Source organism: Dipodomys merriami, unplaced genomic scaffold (genome assembly GCF_024711535.1).
Source record: "Dipodomys merriami isolate MVZ:Mamm:240054 unplaced genomic scaffold, mDipMer1.0.p SCAF_3, whole genome shotgun sequence".
In the NCBI taxonomy this organism is placed as follows: domain Eukaryota; kingdom Metazoa; phylum Chordata; class Mammalia; order Rodentia; family Heteromyidae; genus Dipodomys; species Dipodomys merriami.
Genome location: NW_027204492.1, coordinates 20,959,421 through 20,971,993, shown reverse-complemented (window position 1 = coordinate 20,971,993; position 12,573 = coordinate 20,959,421).

Below are 12,573 nucleotides of genomic sequence, written 5' to 3'. Positions count from 1 at the left end.
TCGAAGAACAACTTTTTTCTACCTAATCTTTAAAATTTTTTTTTGAAAAATTGTGGGGTTTTTTCCCCTCATTTCTATTTCAGGTGTGTGTATGTTTTCTTTTTAAACCCTTTTTCCTCTTTTGCATTTGGTCTTTTTTGGGTTATTTTAGCATGACTTAATTGCTATACTGCTCATCCGCAGATATATACTCATCTTCAAATATTAGACCTTATCCTTATTGTTTGCATACCAAATGAGAGGAACAATCCAGAGAAACAGAAGAGAAATGGCAAGTCCAGGTATCTCAACTTCCACTCAAGATAATCAGGTGACAGAACAGTTAATCCAGAGGAGGGTTCCCAAATGTTCGAAGAATACCCCTGGTAAACGTGTTGAATGAAAAGACTGAACGCCTGCAAAGGACAGTGTGTGAGCAGGATAGGGAAAAGAATGAGTATGATGAGCCTAAACACAGATTAATACAGGAAACTCATAAGCATGATGAGGCTAACCAAAAATAATACAGGAAATGCTTGAGCATGAGGAAGCTGAGAAAACATTAATACAGGTATTGTGTGAAAAGGCTGAGAATAGACAACGATTAATACAGGAATTGCATGAGCATGAGCAAGCTAATCAAAGATTAATACAGCAATTGTGTGAGCAGGATGAGAATAGACAAAGATTAATGGACCCATTCGTGGAATCCACAAACAGACAGCTGAAGGAATCCAGGGAGAACACAAAGGAAATGCTGAATGGAGCCCATCAGAAGGAATGGGAGCCCAATGAAATCATAAATAATCAACTAAAGGATTTGAGAATAAACATGGAAAGCCAAATTAAAGAAGAAGTCCATACAAGATATAAAAAAAGCTCCAACAAAGTATCTGAAGCCATCAAAACAGACCAATTAGAAGGAAAGGAAATTAAAAAAACAAAGTAGAAAGTCTTGAGAGTAGGTTAGACCATGCAGGATACTGAATCTCTGGGATTGAAGACAGCCTAGATATTATACAGAAAGAACATACCACTACCCAAGACAAATCCAAGAAATATGATAGATGTATTCATACTAAGAAAAGGATCCTTAAAGCTGTGAAGGAGAAAAGATCAATCACCTATAAAGGGAAAACAATCAGAATAACTTCTGATTTCTCAACAGAGACAATTAAAGCAAGAAGAACCTGGAATGATGTATGCTATGCCCTAAACACAAACAACTATCAACCAAGAATTATGTACCCAGCTAATCTTTCCTTCATAACCAAAGGTCAAATAAAAACCTTCCATAGCAAACAAAAACTGAAACAATATATCTCCACCAAACCAGCCCTACAAAAGTTACTTAAAGATGTCCCACACGTAGAAAAACAGCAATAGCACAACAAAGGACCAAGGTTCTTGACCAGCAGGTTCAGTCCTCCATCCTACCCTACTGCCATGACCTTCCTCACGTCTCTCTCCATTGCATCTTTGCAGTACTTGAGAAAAGGTTCTTCAGACGTGCTTATGATTGTGGTAAACTATACAACTTGACCTGTATACAACTATACAATCTAGTGAGGCTGGTGCCTTCATCTTGAGTTTTCCTGGTTTCTTGCCTCATGCACATTCTAAGTATTTCTGGTGCCTTGGAAGACCTAAGAAGCAGTGACACTCCCTGGCTCCTTGTTTTCCTCCTTACAAATTCATGCTTGGTGTAACTATAGAAGGCAATATTACTGCTCTCTCTCCTTTCTGATATGTCTAAGGAAGAATTGTGCCTCACAAAGTGCTTCAAGTGAAATGTAGAAGGAGGTTCAAAAGAGACAATATTTAGATATGGAAGGGGCAAGACATGCCTTGGGCCTAGAATACCTTGATGAGAAAAGAGAAGAAGAAGGGAGACCATACCTACAACACAGATTCTGAGCACTGCTGCTCCTTATTTTTCCTTGTCCTGCATTGTCCGATATTTATCACAGTTTCTGTTGAACATCTTTTTTAAGTATTGGGGGAATTTTAATCCTGCCATCCTTCCCCGTTATTTTCAGCACCCACTTGTCCCCCTGCACTTCCATGTTCTGTGACTTTTAAGAGAAGTGGGGAGGGGTCTCAGATTTTATGTTTGTTTGTTTTCTCCTTAGCAGTAGGACTTGATATTTTCAATTTTGGAAAAACTAAAAGATAAATAAACTGGTTTTTTTTGTTTTGTTTTTGTAAAAACAAAAACAAAAACAAAAAACAGCCCCCAAATAGAGAATACAAGAATTATAAGAAGAAACCTGTTGTCACAGCCCCCAAGAAGGTGGATAACATGGCAAGAACTACTAAATACCTCTCAGTCCTAACTCTCAATATTAATGGATTAACTCTCCAATTAAATGACATAGATTGTCTAGTTGTATCAAAAAGCAAGAACCTTCTCTTTGCTCCCTTCAAGAGACACACCTAGCCCACAAAAACAAACATATTCTGAAAGTGAATGTCTTGAATTTAAATCTTCCAAGCAAATAGCCCTCATAACCAAGTGGGAGTTGTAATCCTAATATCTGATAAAATAGACTTTAAAATAAAAATAGCAAGAAAAGATAAAGAAGGTCATTACATACTAATAAAAGATTTGTCCTTCAGGAGGATATTACAATTCTAAATAACTATTCACCAAACAACGGAGGAAGTGGTGTTGTGGCTCAAGTGGTAGAGCACTCACCTTGATCTGAAGAGCGCAGGGACAGCTCCCAAGTGCAGAGTTCAAGCCCTACGACTGACCAAAAAGAAAAAGAAAAAAGAAGAGAAAAGAAAAGAAAAAGAAAGAGAATTACCAAATAACGGAGCACCGAAATTTATTCAAGAAATACTGCTTTCCCTCAAATCTCACATAGATGCAAATACATTAATTGTTGGGAACTTTAACACTCCACAATCCCTTCTGGATTGATCAACCCGGCAAAAACTCAAAAAAGAAACCTCAGATCTAAACAAGTACATAGATCAACTACACTTAACAGACATCTACCAAATAGTTCACCCAACATCATCAGAATACACGTTCTTCTCAGAAGCACATGGAACATTCTCAAAATAACATTTTAGGTCACTAAAGCAAATTTGTCTAATTTCAGAAACATTGAAATTATGGCCTGCATTCTCTCAGATCACAAGGGAATAAAATTAGAACTCAAAACCAAAAGCCACCAAAGAAAGTCACGTAACACATGGATGATAAACAAGACACTGTTGAAACACCAGTGGGTCATGGAAGTGATTAGAATGGAAATTCAAATGTTCACAAAATTCATCAAAAATGAACACACAAATTATCAGGTCCTCTTGCACACAGTGAAGGCAGTACTCAGAGGCAAGTTTATATCTCTGAGTTCCTACATCAACAAATTGGAGAGATCTGAAATGAATAATTAAATGAGACATCTGAACCTCCTTGAAAAAGAGCAGCAAGCCAAACCCCAATCCAGTAGATAGAAACATATAATTAATATTAAATCAGAATTGAATGAATTAGAAACCAAAAAAAAAAAAAACCAGAAAGAATCAACATAATAGAGTTGGTTCTTCGAAAAATTATCAAAATTGACAGACCCTTAGCAAATCTTATCAGAAAAAAAAGGGAACACACCCAAAAAAACTCAGAGATGACAATGGAAACATCACCACAGAACAACCAAGATTCAGAACATTATAAGGGAAGAGGTCTCAAGCTTTTTTGCTAAAAAGTTTCAGAATGTGGAAGAAATGGACAATTTTCTAACAAATATCGACATGCCAAAACTAAACCAAGATGACTTAAACTAAATTACAGAACCATATCAAGCATCAAAATAGAAATAGCAATAAGACACCTCCCATCTAAGAAAAATCCCAGACCTGATGGATTTACAGCTTAATTCTACCAGGCCTTGAAAGCAGAATTCATACCAATAATCCTCCAACATTTTTAAAAAAATGTTTTCTATTAATCTTTTTTTTCCTTCCATAATTTTTATTTTAGGTGTATATGTGTCCTTTTTGTTTGTTTGTTTGTTCTTTTGGATCTGGTCATGGGGCCTGAACTCTGTGCGTAGGCGCTGTCCCTTAGCTCTTCAGCTCAAGGCTAGCATTCTACCACTTGAGCCACAGGGCCACTTCCGGCTTTTTCCCCTGCTTATGTGGTGTTAAGGAATCGAACCCAGGGCCTCAAGCATGCAAGGTAAGCGCTCTACCACTGAACTACCTTCCCAGCCCCCTGTGTCCTTTTGTTTTTTTTATATCTCCTCTGACCTTTTGGTCCTTTTTTTAAATTTATTTTTTATTCTTTTCATTTTCTTTCTTTTTTTGCGTGACTTAATTACTGTTCTGCTTATCCCCAAATATATACCCGTTGTCAATTATTACACCTTATCCCCCATTATCTACATACTTAATCCAGAAATTTACTACTCAATTCACACCCTTTAAGGCTTAACTTCTTTAATAGCAGTATTACCTCTTTATACCTATATAATTTTCAAGTAACTAATTTTAAGAATTTTTATTTTTTAGTTATTCATGTCTCCTTTTTATCCCTCCCCTCCTCTCATCCTATCCTTTTCGTATCTCTGTCATTTCTTTATACTTAAATAATTTTTAAATGTTTCACTTTTTACATTTAAATTTTTGCTTTTCTATTTTTTAAAATCTCTCTCCTAGCATTTTGTCCAATCCATTTCACTCTCTGAGATCAGGATTTGTTTAAATTCACTCTCCTTTTACCTATCCACATCCCTCTAATCCTATTTTTCCCCACATTTCTCCCTAAACCTAATAATTTCTGGTTTGAAAATTTTCTTTGCTGTTCTTAGACCATTAATCCATAGTTGTTTGATGTTGAACAGATTGTATCTGTTGAAGTAGATTGTGTCTGCAACCATTTTGACTGTTCAACTACAGGACTTTGGTTGATGCTCGCCTAAAAATAGTGTTCTACAAAAAATTGGTGTTACTTTTATACCAAATGGGCAGAAAATGCCGGAGGAAAACAAGAAAAATAGCAAGTCAGGGTATCTCAACTCTCACTCATGATAATCAGATGACACAACAATTAATAATCCAGAGGAGAGTTCCCAAAAAGCTCTACAAACAGTCCTGGTAAACATGGTAAATGAAAAGATTGAAAACCTGCAAAGGACTCAGTGTGAGCGTGATAGGGAGAGAGAGGAGGCAAACCAACGATCAATAAATGAATCTCATGAGTGTAAGGAAGCTATTCAAAGATTGATACAGGAATTGTGTAAGCAGAATGAGAACACTCAAAGAGAAACACAGGAATTGTGTGAGCATGTTGAGAACAGGCAAAGAGAACTACAGGAATTGCGTAAACATGAGGAAGCTAACCGAAGAGTAATATAGGAATTGCAAGAGGAGGATGGGAATAGACAAAGATCAATAGAGGCATTCATGGAATCCATAAATGGACAGCTGAAAGAATTCAGGAAGACCACAAAGGAAATGCTGAATGGAGCCCAATAGAAGGAAAGAGAGGCCAAGGAAAACATAACCAATCAACTGAGTGATTTGAGACTAAACACTGAATACCAAATTAAGGAAGTAAAGAAATTCATACAATATCTAAAACAAAGCTCTAACAAAGAATGAAGCCATCAAAGTCGACCAATTAGAAGGAAAAGAAATAAAAAACAAAGTAGAAAGCGTTGTCAATAGGTTAGACCATGCAGAAGATAGAATATCGGGGATTGAAGACAGCCTAGATATTATAGAGAAAGAATATACAACTATCCAAGACAAATCCAAGAAATATGATAGATCCATTCAATATTTGGAAGACACCATCAGAAGGCCTAATCTGAGGACAATGGGTGTAGAGGAGCACCTAGAGACAGAAGTTAATGGTCTAGGAAATTTGTTTAACAGGATCCTAGCAGAGAACTTCCCAAATATGCAAAAAGATAGGCATCTTCAGATACAAGAAGCTTTTAGAACCCCAAATAGGCCAGACCAGAACAAGACATCCCACCGTCACATTATAATCCACACAGGATCAATTCAGACCAAGGAAAAGATCCTTAAACCTGTCCAGGAGTAAAGATCAATCACTTATAAAACCAACAAGACCATAATAAAGGCCAAGAAACCACAACCAAACTGAGAATCCATGAACCATCAGAAGAACCCAGTTACTGCAGCCCCAAAGAAGGTGGATAACATGGCAGGAACTCCCAAAATCCTCTCAGTCCTAACTCTCAATATTAATGGACTTAACTCTCCAATTAAGCGACATAGACGGTCTAGTTGGATTAAAAAGCAAGATCCTTCTATCTGCTGCCTTCAGGATTCCCTCCTTCCCCATAAAAAAAAAACATTTTGAATGTGAAAGGCTGGAACAAATTCTACCAAGCAAAAGGCCCCCATAAATGGGCCAGAGTTGCAATCCTAATATCAGATAAAATAAGCTTCAAATTAAAATTAGTGAGAAGAGATAAAGAAGGTCGCTACATACTAATTAAGGGATCTCTCCTTCAGGAGGAACTCACTTAACCAAAGAGGTGAAGGACATCTATGATGAAAATTTTAAAAACTTGAAAAAAGAAATCAAAACAGAACTTAGAAAGTGGAAAAATCTCCCATGTTCCTAGAGTGGAAGGATCAACATTGTGAAAATGGCAATACTTCCCAAGGCTATCTACAAATTCAATGGGATACCTATCAAGATTCCAGTATGATTCTTCAAGGAAATAGAAAAGGCAACCCAAAAATTCATATGGAACAATAAAACACCCTGAATAGCCAAAATGATCTTAACAGAAAAAAACAGTGCTGGAGGAATATCAATACCAAATTTCAAACTCTACTACAAAGCCATAATAATCAAAACAGCTTGGTAGTCTCACAAGAACAGACCTCAGGACCAATGGAATGTAATGGAAAACCCAGAAATGAACCCATAGACCTATAGCCATCTAATCTTCGATAAGGGAGCTAAAAAGATAGAATGGAAGGAAGACAGCCTCTTCAATAAATGGTGCTGGCAAAATTGGTTAATCATTTGTAGAAAACTAAAGCTAGATCCTTATATATCACCCTGCAACAGAATCAACTCCAAATGGATTCAAGACCTGAGTCAAAGCAGACACTATAAAAACATTACAGGATGGAACAGGATAAACCCTAGGTCTCCTTGGCACAGGCTGAAATTGTCTTAAGAGACCCAGAAACACAACAAATCAAAGAAAGGTTGGACAAATGGGATTGCATGAAGTTGCAGAGCTTCTGCATGGCAAAAGACATAGCTAGCAAGATCAATAGAAAGCCCATAGATTGGGAGAAGATCTTCACTAGACATACAACGGAAAAGGGTCTCATATCTAAAATGCAGCTGGAACTCAAAAAGGTTAAAGTCCCCAACAACAAATCCTCAAAGAAACAATTGCCCAATAAATAAGTGGGCTAAAGACTTAAAGAGAAACTTCTCTGAAGAGAAAAGAAGGAAGGCCTATAGACACATGAAGAAATGCTAACCTCCCTAGCCATAAAAGAAATGCAAATTAAAACAACATTGAGATACCACTTCACCCCAGTTAGATTGGCTATAATCCAGAACTCTAATAACAACAGATGCTGGAGGGGATGTGGACAGAAGGGAAACTTACTGCATTGTTGGTGGAAGTGTAAACTTGTTCATCAACTTTGGAAAGCAGTATGGAGGTTCCTCAAAAGACTCCACATACAGTTCCCCTATGACCCAGCAATGCCACTTTCGGGCATTTACCCAAATGATCACAAACAAGACCACACTAAAGCTACCAGCACAACCATGTTTATTGCAGTATTATTTACAATAGCTAAAATATGGAACCAACCCAGATGCCCTACAGTAAATGAACACAAGAAAATGTGATATATATATAATGGAATTCTATGCCTCTGTCAGAAAATATGACTTTGTTAGGAAATGGAAAGACTTGTAAAAAATTATATTAAGGCCCAAAGAAGCATAGGTCCCATCGTTTCCCTTATTTGCAATAACTAGTATAAGTCGAGCACAAATGGAAAAGATCAACAGCTATGTACATATGAACATTTAAGTTGATATTACGTGAAATGAACCCCAAAATAGCAACACAACATGATTTTTCTTTCTTGCTATTGTTTTTAATGTATCTAAAATGTAATATGTGATTTTGTTTGTTTCTCTTTTATGTTCTTCACCCATGGTATAACCCCTGTTTTCACTCTATTTGAGGTCTCTTGCCCTGCATCTTGTAAATTTGGGGAGGGGAAGGGAATAACAAAATGCTGAAACAAGGATACAGGTTGACCCATTGTATCAATGAGATGTAAAGACACTATGTAGAAAACGAACTTCATAACTTGGGGCCGGGCCGGGGGAATTGGGGAGGTGGGGAGATAACGATGGTAGGTGAAAAACAAAGGATACTAAATGTACTCATTACCTTACTCATGTAACTGTAACCCCTCTGTGCACTATTTTTACAATAAAAACATAAAAAAAGATGCAAGGCAACGAAATCAATTACAGTGACAACAGGGGTTGTATCATGGGGAAAGAATGTACAAAGAAACAAGAAAAAAATCACATAGTACATTATAAGTATATTAAAATAACAGCAACAAAACCTCTTGGTGTTCATTTCGCTTAGCATCAGGTTAAATGGTCAAATATACATAGCTTTTAACCTCTTATTTTTGTCCTAGACATATACAAGTTATTGCAGATAAGGAACCTATGTTTCTTTGAGTCTGGCTTACTTCACTTAATATATTTTTTTTCCAAGTCTTTCCATTTCCTAACAAATGGAGTGGTGTCATGGAGGCATAGAATTTCAGTAGAAATTATATATATATATATATATATATATATATATATATATATATATATATATATATATATCCCATTTTCTTTTTTTTTTAATTGTATTTTATTTTATTTGAGAACATACTGTACAGAGGGGCTACAATTACATGGGCAGGCTAATGCATACATTTCTTACCAAGCATTGCAGCCTCCTCCTTTGTTTACCCTTCACTTCCCTTCCCCGCCTCCCCCCTCCCCCCACCCAATTTTACCCCCCTCCCCCCACCCAATTATACCCCCCTCCCCCCACACACACCGACATTGTAAAGCTGGTTTTGACATGACATTTTGTACTTCTCATTGTTGCAACAGGTCCACCTGAATCCTTAAACGACTTGTTCATGCATATCCCATTTTCTTTATCCATTCATCTTCTTAGGGGCATCTGGGTTGGTTCCATATCTTACCTATGGTGCATATGCTGTGACAAACATGTTTGTGCTGGTAACTTTAGTATGGCCTTGTTTGTGATCGTTTAGGTAAATTTGGCTTGCTTTTTAATTGTTGGAATTCTACCATGTGATCCATATTTCCAATACAGCTTTTTACCACTTATTTGGAGATGAGGTTTTATGGAATCTTCTTCTTTGGTAGTCTTTGAATTAAAATTCACTGAATCCCAATCTCTTCAGTAGATAGGATTATATATGTGAGTCAACAGCCCTAGCTGTAAAAATATTTTTAATTCAATTATTTTGGATAACCATTAACCTTTCAATGTTTATTTTGTCAAGTCATATCAACTTTGTTACCCCATCCTAACCACCTATAACATGCTATATATGCTGAGGATTTTCATATCAGTTATTCAAATGAATCCAGGTTAATTGTTTAATTATCTCAATATTATAATTTTATGATTCTATGTTAAAATATGGGGCTTCATTCTTGTTCATTTTTTCCTGAGTGATGCATTATTATTGGTTTAATCACCTATTTTTGATATTCAATACGTTTTTTTTTCATCAGTTCAACAAAGCTGTAATGAATTTTTGACACTAAAATATTTGTTCTGATCACTTTTGACATTAAAATGTCACTCAAGTCCATGTAGATAATACACATATAAAGAAAGCATGTAGTTACAGGTACACACGTGATATATTCTAAATTATTAGATTCATATATTTGTTAAATATGTAATTTAGTTTGTTTTAATTTGATTGCAGCACTTATCATACAATAAATAAATATCTGAATAGTAATTCATGTTCTTTTCATTTGATTGCTGTATTTGTCATATAGTAAATATATTGTCCATTTATAATTGCTGTTTTGTTCAGTTAAGGGTATGGTTTCTTGTCACTGTTAGCCCATAATTTTATCATATTTTTGTACTTTACATTGTGTAGATTATTTTGTAATTATTGGCATATAAATTGCTTCAGGAAAAATCAATCATACAATGAATAATTTTTTGAACAAGTAATGATGTTCTATGTATCATTCATTTTGATTCATTATGATGTGACATCTTTACTGATGATCTTTCTACTGTTGTGTGGGTTGGACTACCAGTCTCAATTTCAAATGGCAAGGAAAGAATGTTCCCTAGAAGTAGAAATCAGTAATATTGTGTTAAAACTACATGAATAAAGAATATGATTTGATGACTAGTAAGTTAACCTGAGGGTATTTTGAGGAGTGAAAACTAAAAAAAAAATTGATATGACTATTTTCCTTGCTTTTGTAGAATAATAAATGATGAAAATATTCTGTATTTTATAAGCATGACATCAAAGATATTCAAAAATATTGAGAAAAATATATCCTTAGCTGGGCATTGATGGCTCATACCTGTAATTCTAGTTATTCAATTGGCTGAGATCTGAGGGTTGCAGTTGAAGCAGGAAAATCTGTGACTCTTATCTCCAATTAATCACAGAAAAATCTGGCAGACGTGCTGTGGTTCAAGTGGTAGAATGCCAGCTTTGAGTAAAAGGTGTTCAGGTACAATGCCCAGGCTGAGTTCAAACCCCAGGGCTGACAAAAATTACGTATATATATACTTTTTCCTTTTCAACATTACCAAAACCCACTAATAATATGCCAGAAGGTAGAAAATGGAAAAGATAGAAAAGAGATAAATAATATGATCATTTCATTAGTCCCATGAGGATAAAAATATATATTGATTAAATAATTGAAATGTTTTGTTTCACTAATATAACAAAAGAGAAAATGACCTAAAAGTACAGTGCCATTATTTTATCCATAAAGGCAAATCAGAACTCCAGTTTAGACTAATAGGTTTTCACTAAGTAATCAGATTGTAAACCTAATTCATTTTATTTCAAAAATAGCCTGTCTCTTGACACCCAAGCAAAATTATGCTCAATAACAAAATGAAGCTGATGAATAGGATGATACTTACGAAGTCAGACAAGTAATACTAATATTTTTAACTACATATGTGTAGATAATATATTTTCTTTTTCTATGCCAGGTAATATTGCATGTACATCTAATAATAATTTTTTAATATAAGATGGTTACTGTAAACAGGTCTAGTTTATTAACAGTATCTAATTTTTCCATTAAATTCTAAGGAATTTCTCAGGTCTTGTAGCTCATTGCAGATTGAATAATATAAATTCATACACAGAGTAAATGGCTGTCATTAGACAAAGTATAAAAGCATGTGTATATTATTTACGCATGTTATATAAATTATTTTGCATGCTGCTTCATATGCTAACTAAAATAAAATAACTTCTAGGAATAGTTTTCAAAAATAAAACTATTTTAAATTAATATATAATTAATATATTAATATAAATACAAGGATCACAACAAGTATTCTTTTTTAGTAATTCATCCAAGGAGCTTCAGTGTCTAATTACCTCACCTATGTTATGTAAGTGAGTTGCATCAAATGAAGCAATGTTATGTTTAAAATAGAAATTAAAGATAAAGCTAAAGAATGATATTTTTACTTACAACAGAAGTGATAATTCTTCCATCCAATCCAAAATTCCTATTTTCAACTAGATTTTCTGAATCTAGATTTGATTATCCATGATTCTACCACTATTAATATTTGGATGTTGCATAGAAAACAAATTCAAACTCATATTTTTGTGAAACTTATACTACCTTTTCATATTTTAAATTTCCAATAGTTTGTTAACTTTCATTTATTTATCTTATTTTTAAACTTTTTTCATTGACCAAAGTGTTCCTGTTCCTCTTTAGCCTTGAAAGCTTTAATGAAATTTATGATAAATGCTGTTTTAATTTATATGTCAAATTTCATTTAAATTATTTTTGCCATTCATCTGGCTTCAATTCTGGGATTTGAGGCTGTGCCTGAGCTTCTTTTGCTCCAGGCTTGTCCTCTATTACTTGAGCCACAGAGTCAATTCCAGTTTTTCTGAGTAGGTTATTGGAGTTACGAGTTTCAAGGACTTCTCTGCCTGGACTGGCTTTGAACCGCAATCTTTTTATTGTTGTTGTTTTTTTTTTTTGGAAAAATACTCTACAGAGGGGTTACAGTTACATGAGTATGGTAATGAGTACATTTCCTATCGAGAATTGTTACCTACTCCTTTGTTTTTCCCCTACCATCCCTTCCCTCCCCAGCTCCACAACTTCTCAATCCCGCCTTCTCAAGGTGTAAAGTTCTTTTTCAACATAATGTCTTGTACATCACATTGTTACAATGGTTCAACCTGTATCTTTCTTTCAGCATTTTGTTATTTCCCTTCCCCTCCTCAAATTGGAAAAAATGTATATACAAT